The sequence below is a fragment of the Mesoplodon densirostris genome, chromosome 1, assembly GCF_025265405.1.
Source record: "Mesoplodon densirostris isolate mMesDen1 chromosome 1, mMesDen1 primary haplotype, whole genome shotgun sequence".
Classification (NCBI taxonomy): domain Eukaryota; kingdom Metazoa; phylum Chordata; class Mammalia; order Artiodactyla; family Ziphiidae; genus Mesoplodon; species Mesoplodon densirostris.
Window position 1 is genome coordinate 115,406,753 of NC_082661.1, and position 25,481 is coordinate 115,432,233.

At 37.9% G+C, this 25,481-nt stretch overlaps 1 protein-coding gene and 1 pseudogene across 1 annotated transcript in view; both read left to right on the forward strand.

The window, feature by feature from the left end:
- Positions 1–25,481, forward strand: part of RYR2 (ryanodine receptor 2) — a 727,841-nt gene that overhangs the window by 208,160 nt on the left and 494,200 nt on the right. The window lies entirely within an intron of this gene.
- LOC132484047 (voltage-dependent anion-selective channel protein 1-like) lies at positions 7,775–8,681 on the forward strand (annotated as a pseudogene).

The window sequence follows — 25,481 nt, forward strand, 5'->3', positions numbered from 1 at the left end:
TAATTCAATCCCTATCAAAGTACCCATAAAATTTTCACAGAGCTAGAGCAAATAATCCTAAAATGTATATGGAACTCAAAAAGACCTGAATTGCCAAAGCAATTTTGAGAAAAAAGAACAAAGCTGGAGGTGCCATGCTCTTTGACCTCAGACTATACTACAAAGCTACAGTAATCAAAACAACATGGTACTGACACAAAAAGAGACACATAGATCAATGGAACGGCATAGAGAGCCCATAAATAAATAAACCCAGGCACCTACATTCAATTAATCTATGACAAATGAGGCAAGAATATACAGTGGAGAAAAAACAGGCTCTTCAGTAAGTGGTGCTGGGAATACTGGACAGCTACCTATAAAAGAATGAGAGTAGAACATTTCCTCACACTGTATACAAAATAAACTCAAAATGGATTAAAGACCTAAATGTCAGACCTGAAACCATAAAATCCTAGAAGTGAACATATGTGGAACACTCTAGTATACTCCATGTTAGTATACCTGAAACTAATATAATATTGTAAATCAACTATACTTCAGTAAAAGCTTACACAGTGATGCATGTCAATTATATCTCAAAAAAACTGAAACATTTTTTTGGAAAAAAAATAAACTGGTTAATTCTTCGCAGGGATACTTGGCTATCTAGTTGTGACTGTTGACATAGTGAACTGACCATTTCAACCATTTTTGTTGTTGTCATGCTCTGTTATTCTTTTTTGGTTTATCTGAAAATTTGTATTTACGATGAGATACTGAAATTGTTTATCAAGCATAGAATAAAATAGCAACTGAAGTCCAGTAAACCAATCGGAACTTTTGTTTTTTTAAAGTTCTTAGGGCCTCCCTGGTGGCGCAGTGGTTGAGAGTCCGCCTGCCGATGCAGGGGATATGGGTTCGTGCCCCGGTCTGGGAGGATCCCATATGCCGCGGAGCGGCTGGGCCCGTGAGCCATGGCCGCTGAGCCTGCGCGTCCGGAGCCTGTGCTCCGCAATGGGAGAGGCCACAACAGTGAGAGGCCCGCATACCGCAAAAAAATAAAAAAATAAAAAAAATAAAAAAATAATGTTCTTACAACATAAATACTGTTTTCTTTCACCTACTCAGATTACTTGATGATTCCCTACTGTGTCAGTTCTTTTTCATATCTCCATTTTACTTTGTTCTCCCTGACTTGTATATCCTTCCTTTACGTTTCCTGCCGGTGAAATACTGCTTGTCCTTCTGTTTTTCTCTCTGTTTTTCTTGATTTATATTTCTATTATATTTTCACCTGGGCTTAATTCTGTGTAACATCCACAACATCTTCTCTCCCTGAATACATAAGTATATATACTCCCAGGTACCATACACCAGCTTCTAAATTCCCTGAGGACCTGGGCATAGCTCATTTATTTTCTTATTTTTTAGCATGAAACACTAGTGAGTGATTCATAAGGTTTAATGGGTTATTAAATTTGAAAGGCAACCACTAGTCTTAGGGCAATTTATTTTATAAAATAGACTTTTAATTTTCTATAATAGCAAAGAGTGAAAACTGTGGATTTCAGTTGATGTTTAAACTATCTAAGCCTGGGTGCAGATGTGTTTCATGCAGATATATCTGGATTTGACATTCATTGTAGAAAATGAGAGATGGCCTTTTTTTTTTACCCCTCAAATTGGTGTCTCCTACATTTATTATAAAGGTTGGGAGAACAGAATTATTGTTGGCATTGAGTAGTCAGTCACTGTAAATTATGTACATGTTCCTGGAAATGATCCCAGAAAAACCTTAAGCTACATAATCTTCTAATCAAATGCAAGACTTACTTTTTCAGAAATTTTCCTAGGATATTTATTCAGGCTGATCTGTGCCTGAAAGAGAACGTTTCATAATTCCAGCATAGATTTTCTTGCAGAAAATGTAAGCATTAAATCTGATGATATGTTTACTTAGTTATTCATAATTCATAATTATGGATATTTACTGTACACTCCTTATATGAATGACACTTTGTTTCTATATTTTAGAATTGAAAAGTTGGGCTTTTGTTCTTTGGAACTAGTCATTTTCAGAGATACCTACCTTGTTATTATTAAAAAGTTTATGGAGAAATGAGAAGTTATTAGGGAGGCATAGTTTTTAATCTCCTTGAATCTCCACATAAAAACAGACCTATGACGATGGCAAAACCTGAAACCCACAGACAACATAATATCTAAAGCAAACTAGGTGACAAGTTATCCCCACCTCTGGTATCAGTAAGTGTAGGGGAGGAAGTGTAGGGGAGGTGACATAGTTTCTGTTGTCTCTGAAAACTGGTAACGGGTACTCACTAGAAAGCATGGTGGGCCAATGTGAAACTAGAAGCTAAAACTAGGAAGGAACAAAGGAACTATGATAAGGATGGATGTTTCTAGAGCAATCTTGGCTTATGGACTTGTGAAACTAACCAGATAAGGCTCTTTTCTTGACAAAGCCCTGCTCTGAGGGGAAATTGTTGGGAATCCAGTCCAGATTGAGCAGGGTGGATAGGGGCAAAGGATAAAGAAGGACCAGGTGGGGCTTCCCTGGTGGCGCAGTGGTTGAGAGTCCACCTGCCGATGCAGGGGACACGGGTTCGTGCCCCGATCCCGGAAGATCCCACATGCCGCGGAGCGGCTGGGCCCACGAGCCATGGCCGCGGAGCCTGTGTGTCCGGAGCCTGTGCTCCGCAACGGGAGAGGCCACAGCAGTGAGAGGCCCGCGTACAGCAAAAAAAAAAAAAAAAAAAAAAAAAAAAAAAAAAAAAAAAAAGAAGGACCAGGTGAAAGTGGGGCAGGGAAACAGCCAATAGATCTCATAATCAAAAAGCCTCGTTTTGAACACTAGATGAAAACAGCAGAACAAGTTGCTGTAGGACCCTGAAGCTACAAAAGCTATGCTGGGCTTCCCTGGTGGCGCAGTGGTTGGGAGTCTGCCTGCCGATGCAGGAGACGCGGGTTCGTGCCCCGGTCCGGGAGGATTCCGCATGCTGCGGAGCGGCTGGGCCCGTGAGCCATGGCCGCTGAGCCTGCGCGTCCCAAGCCTGTGCTCCTCAACGGGAGAGGTCTCGGCGGTGAGAGGCCTGCGTACCGCAAAAACAAACAAACAAACAAAAAAAAGCTGTGCCGACCCACCCTCCTTTCCCAAGCGTACAAGGAAGCTCATCTCAATTTTTATCTGTTTATCTGGTGTGCTTTTGTTGCCTGTAGACATAATTCTCCTTATTTGTTTCTTTTATATAACTATATATATATAGTTATATGTATATATAACTATATATAATGTATATAATTTATATATAATTGTGTATAATTTATAAATAATCACATATAATTTATGTATACTGTATAAGTGGAGTAATTAATTTACATTTATTTATATAATTATTTACATTTTTGCATTATGTATGTAGATCTAATTTTATATGTCACAGAGAAGAAGGAGCAGAATAATATCTGTAGGTGATCCAGGCCCACCAGACTTTCAACTGCAAACCAGGAATTTAAAACAACCATGATTAATATGCTAAAGGTTCCAATGGATAATGTAGACTGCCTGTAAGAACAGATGGGCAGTGTAAGCAGAGAGGTGGAAATTCTAGGAAAGAAGGAAAAAGAAATGCTGGAGATCAAAGACAATGTAACAGAAATTAAGAATGCCTTTGATGGGCTTATTAGTAAATGGGACGTCGCTGAGCAAACAGTTTCTGAGCTTGAGAGTATCTCAAAAGAAGCCTGCAAAAGTGAAAAGCAAAGAGAAAAATGACTGAAAGAAAAACCATAACAGAATTGAGTATCTATAAGAGCTGTAGGACACCTACAGAAGTTCTGTAGAATCATGATGAAAGGAATAGAATAAATATTTGAAACAGTAAAGACTGATAATTTCTGCAAATTAATGTCAGACACTTAACCACCGATCCAGGAAGTTCAGAGAACACCAAGCAGAATAAATGCAAAAAAACCCTCCACATAGGCATATAATTTTCAAGGTACAGAAAATTAAAGAAAAAGTCCAGAGAGAAGCCAGAGGGAAAAAACTTACCAATGGAGGAGCAAAGATAAGAAGTACATCCAACTTCTCAAAACACCACTGGAAACAACAAGAAACTGGAGTGAAATATTTAGTGTTGAGAGAAAAAAAAAACTCTATACCAACCCAGAATTCAATATCCTGCAAAATTACCCTTCAGAAGTGAAGAAGAAAGACTTTCTCAGACAAACAAACATTCAGGATATTTTTTGCCAGTAGACCTGCTTTGCAAGAAATGTTAAAAGAAGTTTTGCAGTAATAAGGAAAATATATAGGTCAAGAACTCTAATCTTTTTTTTTTTTTTTTTTTTTCTTCCTTTTTGCGTTATGTGGGCCTCTCACTGTTGTGGCCTCTCCCGTCGCGGAGCACAGGCTCCGGACGCGCAGGCCCAGCGGCCATGGCTCACGGGCCCAGCCGCTCCGCGGCATATGGGATCCTCCCAGACCGGGGCACGAACCCGTATCCCCTGCATCGGCAGGCGGACTCTCAACCACTGCGCCACCAGGGAGGCCCCAAGAACTCTAATCTTTAGCAAGGAAGGAAGAGCATCAGAGAATGAGTGGTTAAAATAAAATCTTTTATTTTTCTTATTCTTAATTGACCTAACAGATCGTTGAAAGTAGTAATAGCAATACTGTATTTAAATATATACATATGTATTCATTTAATAATTTTCCAAACAGAAAGCACCAGGCCCAATGGATTACTCACTTATTATTATTTTTTTCTTCCTTCCTTCCTTCCTTCCTTCCTTCCTTCCTTCCTTCCTTCCTTTCTTTTTCTTTCATTTATGGCTGTGTTGGGTCTTTGTTGCTATGTGTGGGCTTTCTCTAGTTGGCGCGAGTGGGTGTTACTCTTCGTTGCGGTGTGCGGCCTTCTCATTGCGGTGGCTTCTCTTGTTGCAGAGCATGGGCTTTAGGTGCGTGGGCTTCAGTAGTTGTGGCATGAGGGCTCAGTAGTTGTGGCTCACGGGTTGTAGAGTGCAGGCTCAGTAGTTGTGGCACGTGGGCTTAGTTGCTCCATGGCATGTGGGAACTTCCTGGACCAGGGCTCGAACCCATATCCCCTGCATTGGCAGGTGGATTCTTAACCACTGTGCCACCAGGGAATTTCCTCACTTATTATTCTTAAGGAAGACACTATACCAATTCTTTATAATCTTTTTCAGATGATTGATGCAGAAGGAATACTTCCTAACTCATTTATGAAACCAATGTTACCCTTATATCAAAATATGATAATGACATTACAAGTAAAAATAACTACAGACAATATCTCTTTATACATAGATATAAAAATCCTCAGGAAAATATTAGTAAATAGAATGCAATAATGTATAAGAAGAATTATACACCTTGACCACATAGGATTTATTCGAGGTATACAAGTCTAGTTCAACATTCAAAAATCAATTAATGTATCCATCACATCAATAGAAAAAGAAAAATCACATGATCATATTAATAGATACAGAAATTGTGTTGGAAAAAACAACATGCATTCATGATAAAAAAAAAACCTCTTAGTTCCCATATAGTCTTAGTTTACTTTCTCAACTTGATAAAGATTATCTACAGAAAACCTACAGCTAATATACTTAATGGTGAGAAGCTTGAAGCTTTCCCGCAAAGATCAGGAACAAGCCAAGAATATCCCCTCTCATCACTTCTTTTCAACATTGTACCGGAAGTCCTAGCTAATGCATTGAGACAAGAAAAGGAAATAAAAGGCCTACAGATGGGAAAGGGAGAAATAAAACTGTCTTTGTTCATAGATGATGTTATAAATCTATGTAGAAAATCTGAAAGAATCAACCAAAAACTCCTAAAATTAATAAGCAATTATTGCAAGATACAAATTTAGTATACAAAAGTCAATTGCTTCCCACTATACTGACAGTAAACAAGTGGAATTTGAAATTAAAAACACAATACCATTTATATTAACATGCCAAAATGGAATACTTAGGTATAAATCTAATAAAACATTATAATATCTGTATGAGAAAAACTACAAAACTTTGAAAGATATCAAAGAAAAATTAAATAGGGGGCTTCCCTGGTGGCGCAGTGGTTGAGAGTCCGCCTGCCGATGCAGGGGACACGGGTTCGTGCCCCGGTCCGGGAAGATCCCACATGCCGCGGAGCGGCTGGGCCCGTGAGCCATGGCTGCTGAGCCTGCGCGTCCGGAGCCTGTGCTCCGCAACGGGAGAGGCCACAACAGTGAGAGGCCCATGTACTGCAAAAAAAAAAAAAAAAAAAAAAAAAATTAAATAGGTATTTTGTGTTCATGGATAGGAAGACTCAATACTGTCAAAATGTCAGTTCTTCCTGACTTGATCTACAGATTCAATGCAATCCCTGTAAAAATCCCAGCAAGTTATTCTGTGAATATTGACAAGCTTATTCTAAAGTTTAGTTGGAGAGGGAAAAATAACCAGAATAGCCAACAGTGTTGACGGAGAAGTACAAAGTTGAAGAACTGACACTATCCAACTTAAAGTCTTGCTGTAAATCTACAGTAATCAAGACAATGTGATAATGGTGAAAGATAGGACCAGTAGATCAATGGAACAGAATAGAAAGCCCAGAAATAGTTCCACAGATGAAGTCAGGTGTTCTTTGACAAAGGAGCAAAGGCAGTCCAATGGAGCTAAGATAGTCTTTTTAACAAATGGTGCTGAAACAACTGGGCACCCACCTGCAAACAAATGAATCTAGACACAGACCTTACATCCTTGACAACAATTAATTCAAAATGGATCACAGACTTAAATGTAAAATGCAAAACTATAAAATCCCAGAAGATAACGTAGTTAGAAAAACCTAGATGATCTAGGGTGTGTTGATGAGTTTTTAATTACAACAGCAAAGGCACGATCCGTGAAAGAATGGATAAGCTGGACTTCATTAAAATTAAAAACTTCTGCTCTGAGAAGGACAGTGTCAAAAGAATGAGAAGATAAGTCTCAGACTGAGAGAAAATACTTGGAAAAGGCCCATCTGATAAAGGACTGTTTCCAAAATATAGAACTCTTAAAACTCAGAAATAAGGAAACAACCTGATTAAAAAAATGGGCCACAGGCCCTAAGACACCTCATTTAAGGAGATAACAGGTTTCCCCTGCCATCTGAAAGTAGAGCATTCCTATGAAACTTTTCATACGGCAAAATGGCTTAAAGCAAACAAGCAGTTACCTTAGGACACATCTTGCTAACAGATGCACAAATTAACCTGAGATAAAGCACAGATGCTCACAGACACAGTCAAAGCTATGGACGCTTGATACTGAGTGTAGCTTCTGAGGAAGGACTGCGTGAAGACAGTTTGGAGGCTTCTTACAAAACTAAGCATACTCTAACCATATGACCCAGCCATCATGCTCCTTGGTGCCACTCTTGTTGCTGATAGTATGGGCTGGATCTATATAATGGCTTGCTGCAAGACGAAAGCTGAACGCTGTTTCTGCTTTTTGCCTTTTTTCGTAAAAGCAAAAACCCTCTTCGGATTTCTTTTGATTAGCCAACAGGTACTAATGTAGATCTTCCCTAAAAGCAAACTGGCATAAAAATAGACTTTTGAAAAGCAGGGGATACCTGTATATAGATCACAAATAAGCACATGAAAAGTTGTTCCACGTCTTACGTCATTAGTGAAGTGCAAATTAAAACAATGAAATAGGCCCTCTGCCCCGCCCCTCGCTCTGTTCCTCACGCTGCAGCCCCCGCTGCAGCCCCCGCCATAGCCGCGGCGGAGCCCACTGCCACCGCTTCTGAGCAGAAGATGCCTGTGCCTCCCACGTATGCTGATCTTGGCAAATCTGCCAGGGATGTCTTCACTAAGAGCTGTGCATTTGGCTTAATAAAACTTGATTTGCAAACAAAATCTGAGAATGGACTGGAATTTACAAGCTCAAGTTCAGCCAACACTGAGACCACCAAACTGACGGGCAGTCTGGAAACCAAGTTACAGATGGACGGAATATGGTCTGATGTTTACGGAGAAATGGAGCACTGACAACACACTAGGCACAGAGATTACTGTGGAAGATCAGCTTGCACGTGGCCTGAAGCTGACCTTCGATTCATCCTTCTCACCAAACACTGGGGAAAAAAATGCTAAAATCAAGACAGGGTCCAAATGGGAACATTATCAACCTGGGCTGTGACGTGGATTTCGACCTTGCCAGGCCTTCCACCCGGGTGCTCTCATGCTGGGTTATGAGGGCTGGCTGGCTGGCTGACTACCAGATGAATTTTGAGACCACAAAGTCTCGAGTGATCCAGAGCAACTTTGCGGTTGGCTACAAGACCGATGAATATGAATTCCAGCTTCACACTAATGTAAATGATGGGACAGAGTTTGGCGGCTCCATTTATCAGAAGGTGAACAAGAAGATGGAGACTGCTGTTAATCTGGCCTGGACAGCAGGAAACAGTAACACTCGCTTCGGAATCACAGCCAAGTACCAGATCAACCCTGACTCCTGCTTCTCGGCTAAAGTGAACAACTCCACCCTGATAGGGTTAGAATATACTCAGACCCTAAAGCCAGGTATCAAACTGACACTTGCTGGATGGCAAGAATGTCAGTGCTGGTGGCCCCAAGCTTGGTCTAGGGCTGGAGTTTCAAGCATAAATGAATACTGTACAGTCATTTAATTTTAAACTATTTGGCAGCATAGCTACCTTCAGAATTTGGTGTACCTTTTAATGTTGTATGTCTGGGATGCAAGTATCGCTAAATATCATGTTAGACTTCCAGGTTAAAGGTGATTCCGCTTTAGGGTGTTACCCTTTCAGAGGTACAGAAGAAACCCAATTTCAAAAAAGGTCCTTTCAGCTGTAGACTTGAGGGGGAGCTTGCTGGCCCCTCTAGAGATGTCAGGTTTCTTTTTTACCTAGAAATGGCTGCAAGTGGAAGTTGGTAATTTGCAGGTACTTTGTAATTTGTAAATTCGTATTAAGTAAATGAATGAAATTGTGATTTCCTGAAAACTGAACCTTGGTCTCCTACCTTGATTGAGGAGAGGCTCTTTCATGGTGTATACAAACTCATCTGAAAGGGACTTTTTTAGGCCGGGACTCCTTCCACCCCAATCCATCACCTCTTTTACACCAAAAGTAGTCTTCAGGGAGTGGTAGCTGTTTCTTCTGTGCCATTTTGGGGTGGAGAAGGTGGATGTGATGAAGCCAATAATTCAGGACTTAATTGTGTTTTTTCTCATGTTGTGTTTTTTTGCCCTTGCACCAGAGTATGGAATAGCTTCTAAGAGCTCCAGCTGCAAGCTGGGAAGAGTCTATGTGACTGTAATCACATGGTGACAACACTCAGAATCTAAATTGAACTTACGTTGTATTTTTGCCACTCAGTTTATTTTTTAGCAGTTTAATGGGTACATTTTAGAGTCTTTCATTTTATGTGGAATTAGTTCCTCATCTTCAAATGCTGTAATTAACAGCACTTAAAATAAAACTTGAATAAAATATTGAAACCTTAAAAAACAACAACAACAAAATAATGAGATTCCACTGTGCCTATTAGTGACCAAAATCCAGAGCATTGACAATACCAGATGCTGAAAAGTTTGTGAAGCAACAGAAATTCTTATTCGTCATTGGTGGGAATGCGTAATAGTTCAGCCACTTTGGAAGACAGTTTGGAAGCTTCTTACAAAACTAAACATACTCTGACCATATGATCCAGCCATCATGCTCCTTGGTATTTACCCAAAGGAGTTGAAAGTTTAAATGTTCACACAAAAAGTTGCACGTGGATGTTTATAGCAGCTTTATTCATAATTGTCAAAACTTGGAAGCAACCAGCATGTCCTTCAGTAGGTGAATGGATAAATAAACGGTGTTACATATAGATAGTGGTATATTACTCAGTACTCAAAAGAAATAAGCGGGCTTCCCTGGTGGCTCAGTGGTTGAGAGTCCACCTGCCGATGCAGGGGACACGGGTTTGTGCCCCAGTCCGGGAAGATCCCACATGCCGCGGAGCGGCTAGGCCCGTGAGCCATGGCCGCTGAGCCTGCGTGTCTGGAGCCTGTGCTCTGCAACAGGAGAGGCCACAGCAGTGAGAGGCCCGCGTACTGCTAAAAAAAAAAAAAAAAAGAAAGAAATAAGCTATCAACCCATGAAAAGACATGGAAGAAACTTAAATGCATATTATTGAGTAAAAGAAGCCAATGCAAAAAGGCTGCATACTGTAGGATTCCACCTATATAACATTCTGGAAAAGTCAAAACTATGAAGACAGTAAAAAGATCAGTGGTTGCCAGGCGTTAGGGAGGAGGGATGAATAAGAGGATTTTTAGGGCAGTGAAACTCTTCCGTATGATATTCTAATGATGGGTACATGCCATTATACATTGGTTAAAATCCATAGAATGTACAGAACCAAGAGTGAAAACTGTGGACTTTGGGTGATTAGATATGTCAATGAAGGTTCATTTCTTAAAACAAATGTACCAGCTGGTAAGGGATGTTAATAATGGCAGAGGCTTAGCATGTCTGTGGGCAGAGAGTAATGGGAAAATCTTTGTGTTTTCCATTCAAATTTGCTGTGAACCTAAATATGGTATAAAATAACGCATTGAAGTAAAAAGGACAACAGAAAATGTTAGGTATAAGAGAATGCACTTTTAATAAATGACCCTGGGAAGAAAACCAAAGCTCAAGAACACTTGCCTGAAACCACACATTGAAAATGCATAGTGCCTATGTAGAAAATCATCTTCTTAGTTGGCCCATACAGATAATCACAGTAAAGCTATTGGAGTTTAAAGGTAAAGAAAAAAAATCTTTTGAATCCAGGCAAAAAGACCAAGTTACTTTTAAAGGAAGGAAAGTCAGATTGTCATGATACTTATTTTTAAGACCAACGCTTTATGCCAAATGAAAATGGAGTAACATATTAAGAAACTTAGGGAAAGAAAATATGTGTCAAAGATTCTAGCCAACCTCACTTTGCATACAAAGGCCATAAACTATTAAGAAACTATTTCTATCTGAAATTTACAAAGCACACTATTAAGTAAATGTTAGGTCAAAGGAGAAATGTCAAGTAAAACGGAAGAATTTCTTAAACGTAATGAAAATGAATACATGATGTTTTAGAATATGTGGGCATATCTAAGGAACTTATCAGGAGAACATTTTTAGCATTAAATGCATGTATTAATAAAAATTAAAAAGAAAATAAATGGATTAAACAAGCAGATAAAAAACTAGAAGAATAACAAAGTAAACAAAAGAAAGCAACAGGATAGAATTAATAAAGATAAAAAGGAAATTGATGAGTTAATTTAAAAATTGGTTCTTTGAAAAAATTCAACAAACTAAGAAAAAGGGAGAAAGTACAAATATTCTTGTGTATTAGAAGTTACATAAAGGTACAAAAAGGAAAACAGTCACAGCACAGTAAATTAAATCCTAAGGGACCATTTGCTCAGTTATATGTAGATAGATTTGGAAATCTTCATGAAATGAATCATTCTGTAGAAAAATTAAGTATACTCCAGAAAGTCTAAACAGACTAATTGTCATAAAATAAAGTAATAAAAGAATTTCCTGACAAGAATTGTACCAGGGTCAAATAAACGCCTACTTAACTATGCAGCTTAAATTATTCCAAAGATAGGAAAAGAAGGAAAACCTCCAAATTTATTTCATTGAGTAAGTATAACATGGATTCCAAAATCTTAAAAAATTATTTTGGAAAATTATAGAACAATTTTACTTAGGAATATTGATACACGATTCCAAAATAAAATATGTTTTTAACAGAAAACAATGTTGCATTAAAATATACCTCATGACCAAGTGGGGTTTATTCCAGGAATCCAAGAGGGGCTCAATACCAAAAAATCCGTTAGTATAATTCTTCATATTAATAGAGCTAAGAGGAAAAATTCTTTAGACATCCCTGAAGGTAGGGAAAAGTCTCTTGACAAAATTTAAAATCTATCAATGTTTCAAAAAATAATAAAATAAGAATTGATGGATAGCTCCTTAACATTTATTTTACAAACGCACATGCACACACACACACACACACACACACTTGCACACTTCAGTTCAAAAGTCAGCACCTTATTTACTGGGAGTGGGACACTAGTGGTTTGTTTATTTTCACATATTTTATGGTTTTTATTTGTATGAAATATCCAGAATAGGCAAATCCATAGAGACGTAAAGCGGATTAGGGGTTGCCAGGGGTTTAATGGAGGGTGATTGCTTAATGGGTCCATGATTTCCTTTCGGGATGATGAAAATTTTTTGTAGCTAGTTAGTGGTGATGGTCACACAACATTGTGAATGTGCTAAATGTCACTGAATTACACACTTTAAAATAGTTAACATGGTGAATTTTATGTATCTATTTGGAGTAGACATTAATTCCTTTTACATTTTAATTGAAGTATAGTTGATTTACAATGTTTCAGGTGTATAGCAAAATGATACTGTTATACCTTCTATATATATGTACATATATATGTGTATGAATATGTATATACATATTCTTTTTCATATTCTTTTCCATTACAGGTTATTATAAGATATTGAATGTAGTTCCCTATGCTATATAGTAGGCCCTTGTTGTTTATCAGTTTAAAATATAGTAGTATGTATCTGTATCTGTTTCTTTTTAATACATTTATTCATTTTATTTATTTATTTTTGGCTGCATTGGATCTTCGTTGCTGCACCAGGTTTTCTCTAGTTGCTGCTAGTGGGGGCTACTCTTCGTTGCAGTGCACGGGCTTCTCATTGCGGTGGCTTCTCTTGTTGTGGAGCATGGGCTCTAGGCGTGTGGGCTTCAGTAGTTGTGGCTCGCAGGCTCTAGAGCACAGGCTCAGTAGTTGTGGCACATGGGCTTAGTCACTTAAGGTGGATTCTTAACCACTGCGCCACCAGGGAAGCCCCAGCATGTATCTGTTAATTCCAAATTCCTAATTTATCCATCCCCCACCCTTTCCCCTTCGGTAACCGTAAGTTTGTTTTCTGTGTCTGTGAGTCTGTTTCTGTTTTGCAGATGTTTATTTGTATAATTTTTTTATTCCGCATATAAGTGATATCATATGATATTTGTCTTTCTCTGTCTGACATACTTCATTTAGTATGATCATCTCTAGGTCCATCTGTGTGTTTTATTGGAGTATAATTGTTTTACAATGTTGTATTAGTTTCTTCTGTACAACAACGTGAATCAGCTATATGTATACCTATATCCCCATACACTTGTTGCTTGAATTGGAAATAAGTTAAAGATGGATGTTCAGTATCTCTGCTGTGCATGTGTGTTGGAGGGACAAGCCAGTGTTATTAGACATAGAGACTTAAGTTTGGATGTGAAGAGGTAAAGCATCTGTAGTTGCAGATGATCTGATTATATGTCTAAGACTACCAAATGAGTCAGTGGAAAAACTACCAAAAATGGACTTATGAGAGACATTTATAGAACAGTGAGTTATAAAATCAGTGTACCAACAGCCTTCATATATGCAGACCAGTCAGAACATACACTGAAAGATACACATATATGGAATGATGCTTGTGCACACATACATACCTACACACATACAAACTCAAGTTTACATTAAGTTCGAAAGGGGACCAATGATTGTCTTAGGCCAATCATTTATCAATAGTAATGGAGTGGTCCCTCAAAAAAGAAAATTCATTAAAAAAATAGGATTCTTGTTTAATGATCTTATTGCTACACATATAATTTTCTGGTACTACTCTTTTTGTGGACTCAGGACGGATATAGTAAGAGGATCTTTAAGATTTGTTTCAGCCCAACACTCCAATGATTCTATATTTCTAAGACTGGTCCATACTTACCGTACCTATAAAACAATACTATTGATTTTTATTAGGCCTCCAAAAAGGACGTTGAGCCTTTTAGGTAAGACAATATCAAGAACTCTTTCTTCCAATTCCTATGGCATCACTTTAATTAAAAGTATATCTTCCCATAATGGAACATGATAGAGCAATATTTTATCTTCAGTGACTTCTCATTTCAGGATATTATTCACCATCATAAATAATATATTAGTATATTAATGATGCATAATAGTTGTGATATTCCAGATGAACTGCTGCTCTTATTCAAGTGAGAATTTTTGAATAATAAAAATGTCAGTATAAGATAAATGCTAGATGATGTAAGAAAGATTCACTTTAAAATCGTTTATAAAACATTTTAAATATCAGATGCTTTCTCAGCGTTTTTCATAAAAATTAATTGAGGTAATAAAACAATTCTAGGAAAATAAATATTAACATTATTGCCATTTTCTATTTATTCATTGTGACTTTCAAAGAATTTTGGGCAAAAGGGAGGTAAAAGACCAATGTGTTTGGGAAAGAACATAAATTATTAATAGCATTATTTGTTTCTCAGAATCCTTGTGTTTTAGTTATATAATTATTTTTTCCCCAATACATTAAGAGGAAAACAAAGTATGTGGTAGGTGTGGCAGAAAGGAAGTACCCTAATAATGTATGACTATGTAGTCTCTAAAGAATAAATGATTGCTTAAAGTTCTGATAAAGCAGAAAAGTTATAAGAAAATGTCTAACAATTTTTGGCAGATCATTCCATTGGCCAGAATGGAACTGTTTGTTAAATTATAATTTATAAGTTGTATGGAAATAATTCTTCAGTGTTTTAAACACATATTGATGCTGCTTACCCATTTAGGAAAGGGTGGTGACTTGAAAGGATAAAGATGACATAATTGAAATCCCCGAAGGAGGAAGCATTTTATGGAATACTTGAATAATACAGCATCAATAAATTGTCTTAGGAGCTAAAGACTCATTCCTGGAATATTTTAAAGATTTTAAAGAAATTCTCATTGTAGTCAAAGATGAGCTTCTGGTCAGTGTGTCTCAAAATGAAATGAAAACTTAAGAAAACACTGAAATCTTAGACTGAAAAACAATTGAATCTAAAATCTGGCAGAGATATCCACTAATTATAAGGTAGATGGAACCAGTTGGAGAAAAACCTACGTGGAATTCACCTCTGATACACACAGGTTTACCTCAAACACTAAGGAAAGATTGGCAGGCACTTCAGTCCATCGAACCTCTCTGCCTCTGACCCACAGGCTGTGCTAACAAGCATAGTGTGAACAAGCAGTTCTTTGTACCCTCCCCCACTCTGTCCCATCAACTCAGATTCCCACCAAATGGCATGGGCATTGGTAGGCAGGAAGCTGGCGATGACCCAGTGTATTTTGGAAGCGTTAGTCCTCTCAAAGTAGTAAAGGCATATGCGGAGATAGGAACAGGATTGTGGAAGTATAGGCTTGGGAAGGAGAAGCTGCTAAGTTAGAAGATCAGAGCTGAATTGAGTGAATGCCTGTTTAAAAAAAAAAAAAAAGTCTTGCACACCATCTTTTTTTCTAGATCTGAGAGTATGACTTAACCATCATTGGAGTGAACACACTGCAGCAAATTGTTACCTAATACAGGGGTTGGCACACTTTTTTCTATAAATACTTTCTGCTTTGTGAATCAAATGTTTTTTTTTTCTTTTTGTTAGAACTACTCAGTTCTTGGAACATCGTGGCATGAAAACAGCCATAGGCAGCATGTAAAAAACAAAAACACCTGTATTTTGTATCACAAAAAACACCTGTATTTATGGACACTGACATTTGAATTTCTTATGATTTTTATGTTTATAAAATATTACTTCTTGTGATTTTTTTTTAGCCATTAAAAAAGGTTAAAGGCACTCTTAGTTCATGGGCTGTACAGAAACAGACAGTGGACCACATTTGGCCCATGGACTATAGTGTGTCTCTCCCTCATATAACATGTAGAAAATATTATATTCCTAAAGGAGAAGCTAGAACAAATATTATAGGAGCAATAATCAAAGATATTATAGAAGAAAAATGTTCTGCCTGCAGGTTAGATGTACTCACCCTGTTCTCTAGTTGGGAAAGAATACTCTGGGTGGAGCTAATAGTGAAGTTTTAGGAATGTAGAGGCGTGGCATTTGAGTGGGACTCCTTGACAGATGGTAATTAATAAGTTAATGAATGTGTTTGACATATGAATGAATGAAAGAATAAATGAATATAATATAAATGTAGATAAGTAGAGTGTGATGTGGAAGTATGCGTATCAGAAGGAGGACAAGGACAAAGGACTGAGAAGAAGAGGCATTTGTCAGTGACTGGGAATTCCCAAGTGTTCTTTTGGGCTTGGGGCAGGGCTTCAAATGCCATGCAACCAGCACAACTGTATTTGAAAGATAAGGAGAGCTACTGAATGCTTTAGAATGGTGGATTGTGTTATTTCAGCCTCTATTACTACTAAAGATGAGCAAAGCCAGACACTAGTTAAAATGGTCAGGACAGATTGTAATCAGTAATATACTACTGCAGTAGAGAAGAGAGCCCAGCATGAACTGAACTCAATGTCAATTCGTACAGACTTTACTGGGTATTTTAAGAGGAGAATGAGGGAATAGGGAGGGGGGCACATGGGGACTCAGTAGGGTCAGGGAAGGGAAAAATTGCAAAGGGTTGGTCGATATAAATATTGATTAGGTCAGCTGTGTCTGCTAGCTGGCAAGTATTGAAGTTAGGATTCTGTTCTCCCAGAGAGACTGGGAGACAGGGGTGCCATCCTTCCTGATGATTACATTTCAAAGGAATAGCTTTCAGCTACTTGAGAAAGACACTCCTGAGTTGTAGGAGATATTAGTATATAGGAAAGGGACAGAGGAAGGATTCACCGTTGGAAGTCCTTTTAGTAAATGCTCTTAGAGAGGTTGGTGGGGCCTGTTGTCAGGTGTTGGCTAGAACAAAGTACTTTTGGTGGCCTTGAGCTTTCTCATGGAGGCCCTTTCAGCAGGGGCTAGAGTCACACTAGGGTTGTGGCCTTGAGCCATTAGAAACTGTGTTCATGCTTATGTCTCTTAATGTGAGTTTGGCAGGGGACAGGGATGGACAAAATCATCTTTTTTGAGAGTCTTTGGTTTTTATAGGCCAAGGTTGAGACCTAGTTGAAAAGAGGATTTAGAGGTGCATGGGGAGAGTTTGGTCAAAGAGCGAATCTTTGTCATTTCGTACTGATCTGTATATTTAGACACACATAAACTTCCCTGGAGGTGTAATCAGTCCAGCCGGGTTGAGTTTGCTGGAAGACAGCTTGCCTTTGAATATGCTCTGTTCTCTTTCTCCCTGGAACATCCTTGAGTAATTCTTCACCTAAAGGAAGCCTGTTCATCCTTTAGGCAGCTGTCAAATTTGCCTTCCTTTGTGAAGCCCTCCTGCATTTATTTGCATCCCCTCCTCCCTGAAAAGATACTTCTTTTTTCCTCTCTTCCTTTCTCTTTCCTTTCCTCCCTCCTCCTTTCTCTTCCTATCCACCTCTCCTCTCCCCTCTCCTCCCTCCCTCTCTCTCTCATTCAAGCATAGTGAATTCCTTCTACTGTACCCCTTGCTGCAAAATCACATGACCCTTTACATTTACTTTTTGAAACTAATATGAAATAATTACCAGGAAAACACCTGCAGGCAGAGGCAACATCCCATTCATCTTATATCTCAAGTGCATAGTATGTTTTTGAAGGAAGCAGATGATTAATAAATATTGGCTGATTTTAACTGACTTTCCTTCTTTGGACCAATGACTTGATTAATATTGATGTATCTATTTTGACAGTGCACCAATTCATTTGGCTTTTTTTTTTTTTTTTTTTGCGGTACACGGGCCTCTCACTGCTGTGGCCTCTCCCGTTGCGGAGCACAGGCTCCGGATGCACAGGCTCAGCGGCCATGGCTCACGGGCCCAGCCGCTCCGCGGCATGTGGGATCTTCCCGGACCGGGGCATGAACTCATGTCCCCTGCATTGGCAGGCGGACTCTCAACCACTGCGCCACCAGGGAAGCCCCATTTGGCTTTTTTTTTATCCTACTGTATCTTCCAAAGAATGCACAGACATAGTCTTCCTGCTTCAAGGAAGTTAATTTAATGTTTTTCATGTTACCAGAGTAAATATTCATATTTGTGACCGTAATGATGCTTCATCCTAACACCGATTGACAGTGGAATTGGTACCATGCACTTTCATTAGTAATTTACTATTTTCTGTAAAGGATAAAGCTAATCTGAAAGGGCTGCCTACTGTAGGATTCCAACTATCTGACACTCTGGAAAAGGCAAAGCTATGGAGACAGTAAAAAGATCAGTGTTTGCCAGGTGTTATGGGAAGGGTGGGATGCATAGGTGGAGCACAGAGGATTTTTAGGGCAGGGAAACTGTTACAGGAAGGGGGACCCCTTCCAGGTCCTGAGAGTGGGCTCTTGTCTCACACTCAGAAATGTGTCCGAGGAGACACACATGCTGACAAAGCAAAAGACTTTATTGGGAAGGGGCGCCTGGGCAGAGAGCGGGAGGGTAAAGGACTCCAGGAGAACTGCTCTGCCACGTGGCTCCCAGTCTCAGGTTTTCTGGTAATAGGGTGAGTTTCCGGGTTGTGTCTGGCCAGTCCTCTTGCTTGGCCCATAGTTGGTCCGACTCAGGGTCTTTCCTGGTGATGCACACATCTCTCAGCCAACGTGGATTCCAGAGCAAAGGATTCTAGGAGGTTGGCAGGACGTCTTATGGGCTGGCGTCTCCTCCCTCCTTTTGGCTCCTCCCGAATTCTTCCAATTAGTTTTCGGTGGCAGCACCATGTTTCTCACTGGGACCTGCAGTTGTAGGACAACTCATGTAAGTGGGTATCATTGTGCTGGCCGAGGCGGGCAGTTTTGGTCAACAGTTCCCTAACAAAACTGTTCTGTGTGATACTATAATGGTGGATACAAATCATTGTACATTTTTCAAAACCCGTAGAATGTATAGCATCAAGAGTCACCTCTAATGTGCAAACTATGGGCTTTGGGTGATAATCTGATGTTTCAGTGTAGGTTCCCTGATTGTAACAAGTGTACTACTCTGGTCAGGGACGGCTGTGTGTGTTGGGGGGTAATATGGAAACTCTGTGCCTTCTCCATTTTGCTCTGAACCTAAAACTGTTCTAAAAAATGAACTCCACCTAAAAAACAAAACAAAACAAAACAAATCTCAATTTTATCAGTAGGAAAATTGATACTTAAATTGTATCAATTTCAGACAAGGTAGTTATACTGCATACAGTGAAACTATAACCATACTTATCAACAAAAATAAATCCCAGGAATATAATGTTGGGCAAAAAATAAAAAATTACAGATGGACATATACAGTATGATACCATTTATATCATGTTACAATATGAAAAACAATTCTGGAATTAGTATTAGAATATAGACATCGGTAGTAAAATTCTGAAAAAATGCCCTTGAATGATAAATATTAAATTCAGCAGAATGGTTATAACTCCTTCAGGGGAACAAACAGAATAAAATCAGGGCTGGGTACCTGGTTCACTTCACCTGTGTATGTAATAATTTATTTTTTAGCTGGCTGTTGAAACATGGGTGCTTATTATAATCCTTTCATACCATTTTGTATTTCTGAAGTTCTTCATTAGAAAATAGCTTATGGAAAATGATGCTTGATTCGTAGCCAGAACATTTTGAAAATGATCAGTAAACACTCAAGTAATGAATCTGAGATTTAATGTCGTGAATAATAATATTTTGTCTTGTTAGATTTACATTCTCAAAGTTATGCCTTAAAAGCCTGCAGCAGAAATTGCTTGGCTGGAAATGATTGTAATTCAGGGTTTAGTGTAGGGGTAAGATAGTCAACTTGGTGAACAGGAATATAAGAATGGAGAAGAGCTAAGGGTGTTGGTACTAGAGAAATATACTGCAGCTATGAGAAGTAACCAGCTGAGGTTTGGACTTACTTTTCAAGCCACTAGTAACTGAAGTTTACCACCAGTCTTTTAGTTCTTAAGCCTCAATTTGCATAAAACATATGACCTAAGTTGGGGTTCAGGATTCACCCAGTCTCCCACACTTATGGAGCTATTGACTGTGCATGGCATTCCTTTCTAATTTTCCCAAAGTTTCTCAATATTTTTTTCAATTCCAGGAAGCTACTACCAATCAATCTGCACCTGAAATGAAACTGATTTGCCATCCTGGGTTAGTCAGGATAAGCTAAGTTATGCTTTTGTAAGAAAAAACTATGAACCCCGAAGTCTCAGTGATTTAATTTGTGTACATGTCACATGTCCACCACTGATTAGGGGGTCCTACTCCAGGTGGTCACTCAGGAGCCCCAGGTAACTAACATTCCATGTCTAGAATGACTTTAAGTACCATGGCAGGGGAAGAAAAGAGTATGGAGAACTAACTTCCTTTTCTGGGTGCTTTGTTCCCAAGGAGACAGGTCATCTCTGCTTACAGCTAATTGCTCAGAGCTAATGGTCTGATCTAACTGTAAGGGAGCTGGAAAATTTGAGGGATTGCATGTCTGTTGAGTAAGTAGTATGTGCTTTTGCCACTTGGGCTGAAACTCTAGATTAGGCTTACTGCTGTTTAGAGGATCACAGTCAAAAGGAACTGGGTTGGGTACAGGGTGGGACAGAATATAACATGGTATTCTAAGTGTATATAGTGTAATAAAATTTAGGAAGTTTAGAATATTGAAGGTTTTTGTTTAAAGATCTCCTGGCTCAATCATTTAATTTTATAAATGAGCAAAGTGAATCCTAGTGACTCGCTCCAAGTTATAGAGATAGTTCATGGCAATATTGGGGCTCGACTGAAAAAGAAACCGAACTGTCAATATATAGAGAGAATAATATGACTGTCTACAGGGAAAATCTAAGAGAATCTGCAGATTAATTATTAGGTAATAAGATCATTCAGCAAAGTTTCTGGATATAGAATTGATATACACTAATATCACTACATTCTTGCAAAACCAACTAGAAAATTTAATAGAAGAAAGTTATTCACAATAGTATCAGAAATGATAAGACATGTGGACCAATTGTAAAATGGACGCATGAAACCTCTGGTGAAAACGTCAGTGTTATTGACAAGACATGAGGGAAGAACAGAATAAAAAGATTGTATTCTTTGGCCAAACACATACGTAATAATAGAAATTGTAACAAAACTGGTTAATACATAAACATGTACAAAGATGTAGATTTGTAGAGAGTGATAGCCTCATCACTGAATATGTATTGTCAGTGTTTGGCTAATATTTTGAAAAGGGAAACAACACTTTAGGATGTGTTAACCTGAATATAATATTTTAGAACTGTGTAATTTTTATACATACTCTCCATTTGCTAGCATTATATCTGTCAAAAAATACCAGAGGATATTAAAGTGATAAAAAAGAGTAGAAAATAGATTTTCTAAATAGTTACCATAAAAAACAGATTAAAGGTTTGTGTTTGCCTTGTTTGGCAAAGAGAATCAATTTGATAGCATCAAAAAATACCAAAATGGTATTTATACCCATGTGACATTTATATGGTATGTGCCCATGGACCATTATTAGCATAATGCCTGTTTCTCAGTATCTTTAGCTGTAGAATGTGTGAGATAATTGTACTTACGTTATGCTGTCATTATAATGATAGTATGAGATAAATAAAAAGTCCTTTGAACAGCATCCATTGTAAATGCACAGTAAATGTAACCAGTGGTTTTTACTGTTTACTATTATTATTTCTGTTATTACTAATTAGGATGCCATTCAGTTATTTTCCATCACTACAGAAAATTCAATGTGAATAGATTCTAAAAATGAGTTTGGATAGGTTTACAGAAGAATTTCTTTCTCCTAAAATTAATTGAGTCAGCATAACCTATAAACAGTGTTGTAGATTTTATATTTTCAGAAGTAACAGAGTTTGACTCATTTTGGATGCTTACTAGTTTTCAGTTAGAAAGAAGGACCACCCCCCCTTTCAAATTTCATATGTGTTCTGTGAGTTTTTGAACAGTTTGTTAATTAATCAATTCAACAAATATTAATTGAGCATTTAGTAAGTTTTAGGCTCTTGGGATCAAGTGATGAATAATACATGATCCCTGCTGCTGTTGAGCTTTCATGCCTAGTGTGGAGACAGGAAGTCAATCTTTATTTACATGTCATAAGCACTCTTTAAGGTCCAGTACAAGATGCTGATGGAACCTACGGGAAGGTTACCTTGCTCAATCTTAGGGTTTTGGGTAAAGAGATGCCTAAGTCAGACCTTGAAGGATAAGTGTAGTTATTTTGGGGAAGAACTTAGAGATTAGTAGACCATGGCTCTACAGAAAGCATATTTATTAGAGCTACATTGAGGATAGTTCACCCCTCAGAAGGAAATAATACTTACATGTGTTTGAGTTATCTTTAGGTTTGCTCTTCGGACAAACACGGAACTGTTCTAATAGACTCATTTCTCATAAATACCCAATTTACCTACAGCGTGAGATACATTTTTAAGGTTTAAGTCAGTTTTCTAAGGATAATTGAACACATTTGGAATGGTTTTTGAATGGAATCAACTTCTGAGATACGGCTTTTAAAATATTGACATCTTATATCCATTGGATATATTACCTTTCATTATTATTTACTCAAGGAGTTCACTGCATTGACTCTCCAATTTTTATTTCTGTTGAATAAACTGAAATAGGTAATATTGGTAAGCGATAAGTTAAATAGTTTAAAATCAAGAAGTTAAGGTAGTAAACTTACTAGTACGGTATGATGATGGGTCTCCTTATATATCTAAACATAAGAAATGATCCCTGTGTACTAAAATTTCATTTCAATTCATGTTTAAAAATTGTTTTGTTCATTTTTGGTTGAGGTACTCGCCAGTAATTTTCCATCACTGCTAATGAGTGTAGTGTTAGCAACTTTCAGACCCATGAGAGTAAAGTAATAGAGGCTTTTAGGAATAACTTTAATACTTTTTTCTTACTTGCTTAATATTTGATGAGTAAACAGTGACTTGAATTAAAATATACATATTATTTACCTTAGTTGGTTGCAGTTGATGGCATATTAATGTTTCAGGTGTGTAGGGGCTGATCATGAGAAAAGCTTACTTTATTAAGGAGACTTATAAGGCAGTGTGTGTTGGTCTTGCTTTGGTGTAGCAGGCACACGGGTTGTCAGCAGAGTGTTTGTACTGAGTTTAATTAATGAAATAGACTATAGTAGAACTTAAAATATGGAGCCCCCTTTAAAGTTCAAAAACCTTGCAGGACTTTAACATCATAGTAGTTGTATGTTTGGTGTCTGTTGCGAAAATGGAACGTGACTAAAAATACTACTGTGAGTTCAGAAACACTATTGAATATTTAAATAACATATTGTCTTTGATTAATCAAATTTTAAAATAGTATATGCAATTAATGTAGACACACATATAAGCATTAACTTTCAAGATGTGTAATTATTCAGTATCAGACATGCTTTAGGAATGTGGGGTGGTTTCATTTTTTTTATCATCCCTAATTGCAGGCCCACAGATTGGCAATCACTGAATCATGTGTAGGAGATTTCAAGAAGCGTTGATTAACCTAGGGCATAACGTCTTTGTGAGAAGAGTTAGTGAAATAGTATTAAAGCGTATGGGTTTGGTTTTTTTTTTTGAGGGGGACATGGAAATTACCTAAATAAAATGTTCTTTTAAAAATTGTACTTACAGTGTTGGGGATAAAAATGGAGACAGAAAAGCCAGAAGAAAGGCAGGAGTATTACTTCGTACAGTCATCTTAAGTATCATGTAATGAAAAATCTAATCTGTATTGGTGCAAGAGGGATGGGGTCCAGAAAATTTGGGAAAAAACCATAGCAGATCTTGGTGGTATATTTCACACTGCCAGCAAAATTCACATAAAGTTGAGATTCAGTTCCTTAAACATAAAATGTGATGTTTTAGATAACGTGAAGAGACATTGAAGTATGGGTTATTTGCATTTTAATTAATTATTGAAAATGCAATAATTTCTCATGTATAATTACTACCATGTAGGTTTTGGAGGTACTATAACTTCTGGAGTATTCTGAACGTTGTAATGTAATATTTTAACATTCTTTAGTGCCTAACATTTCCATGAAAACTGTCTAAAATGAATGTTTATTTGATCTTTTAGGAAATGTGGTAACTTTCTGTAAAAAGGGAAAAAAATCAGTGCCATGAAATTCATAGAGTTTTGTTCTGTGTAAAATAAATTATTTAACTTAATTCAGTTAATAAACACTTTATTGAGTGCCTACTATGTGCTAAGCAATGTCCAAAATCATGGTGATAGACACTGATTGAGATGGAGTTCATCATCTTGTGATCTTTCATTCTAGTGAATGAAAGTAGAAGATAAATAATTTGGTTAACAATTAGTGATGCATACTGTGGAGGATAAGGTGGTGGTAAATGATAGGGTGACCCCATTCGATTGCTTTGGTCATAGAAGGCCTCTCTGCCAAATAACCAGAAGGAACCAGATGTTGGATGTGTAGAGGAAGGAGCATTGTAGGCAGATAGAAGAGATGGTGTGAGGACTTTAAGGTGGGAATGAGCATGGATTGTTCTGAGGACAGAAAGAGGCTAGCATGGTTGGAATCTAACAGGTGAAGTGGTAAATGACATGAGATGAGGTCAGAGAGATAGGCAAGGGCCAAATCATCAAGGGCTTTGCAAGCTAGGGAATGAGATTTGGGTTTTAAGTTCAATAGAAAGCTACTGGATGGTCGTAAGCAAGTGTGTTCCATGATTTTTTGTACCGGTTAAGTTTTGTACTGGTTGCACTTGGAGAAAGGATTAGAGAAAACAAATGACAGAAGCTTAAACTGGGGTGGTAAAGGCAATAGGAGTAATTGGATTCAGAATCTTTATTGCATTGTGTTTGAGAGGTAAGGGAAAAAGAGGAATCACAAGATTCTGGGATTTGAGTATATTGTTGAGATGAGAAAGATGGGTGGAAGGCATAGAGAAAGGGAGACATTAATACTGAGTCCTATTTTGACTGTGCTGGGTTTATGACATCAAGTAGACATCAAATAAGCAGCTTAATATCAGCCTGGAGTCCTAAGGAGAGGTCAGGTCTAACGACATAGATTTGAGAGTCATTGGGTTATATTATGGTACAGTAAATCCCTTACATATGAATGAGCTCTGTTCCGAGAGCATGTTTGTAAGGCCAATTTGTTCGTAAGTCCAACAAAGTTAGCCTATATAGTACTGTACTGTAATAGGTCTGTAATACTTTTCACACAGATAATACATAATAGACAAACACAAAAAATAAGGAAAACATTTTTAATCTTACAGTATAGTACCTTGAAAAGTACGGTAGTACAGTACAACAGCTGGCATACAGGGGTTGGCATCGAGTGAACAGGCAAGAAATAAAGATACTGTTCTACTGTACTCTATTCAGTACTGTACAGTAAAGTACACAAAAGCACAGCCACTTATAGAGTATGCATGCGCGTGACA